We start from the raw sequence: 556 nt of genomic DNA, 5'->3' as shown, positions 1-556 counted from the left end.
ATCTAGTACACATTACCAGCCAACTTTCTCGTTTCACCTATTCTGTAACCTGCCTCTCTCTCAAACTACCACCATCCATTATACTTATTTCCAAAAACCCACATAAATCAACCCTTGGTGATTCCATCTAACTGGTTTCCTTTTACCCTCGTATCCTTACTATGCCCATATTAGCCAGCGCATACACACACACACATATATACACACACACATATATATATATATATATATATATATATATATATATATATATATATTTAGTGTTTGTGTAAATGTACATTGCATATATATATATATATATATATATATATATATATATATATATATATATATATATATATATATATATATATATATATATATATATATATATATATATATATATATATATATATATATATATATATATATATATATATATATATATATATATATATATATATATATATATATAGAGATAGAGAGAGAGAGAGAGAGAGAGAGAGAGAGAGAGAGAGAGAGATTCATCGTTTAGCCATTTTCCCCAGCAAGTTGTGGCTCTCAAGATAAGCACTTC

This window comes from Macrobrachium rosenbergii, chromosome 42 (assembly GCF_040412425.1).
Source record: "Macrobrachium rosenbergii isolate ZJJX-2024 chromosome 42, ASM4041242v1, whole genome shotgun sequence".
NCBI lineage: Eukaryota > Metazoa > Arthropoda > Malacostraca > Decapoda > Palaemonidae > Macrobrachium > Macrobrachium rosenbergii.
Note: the sequence above shows the minus strand (reverse complement) of the source record.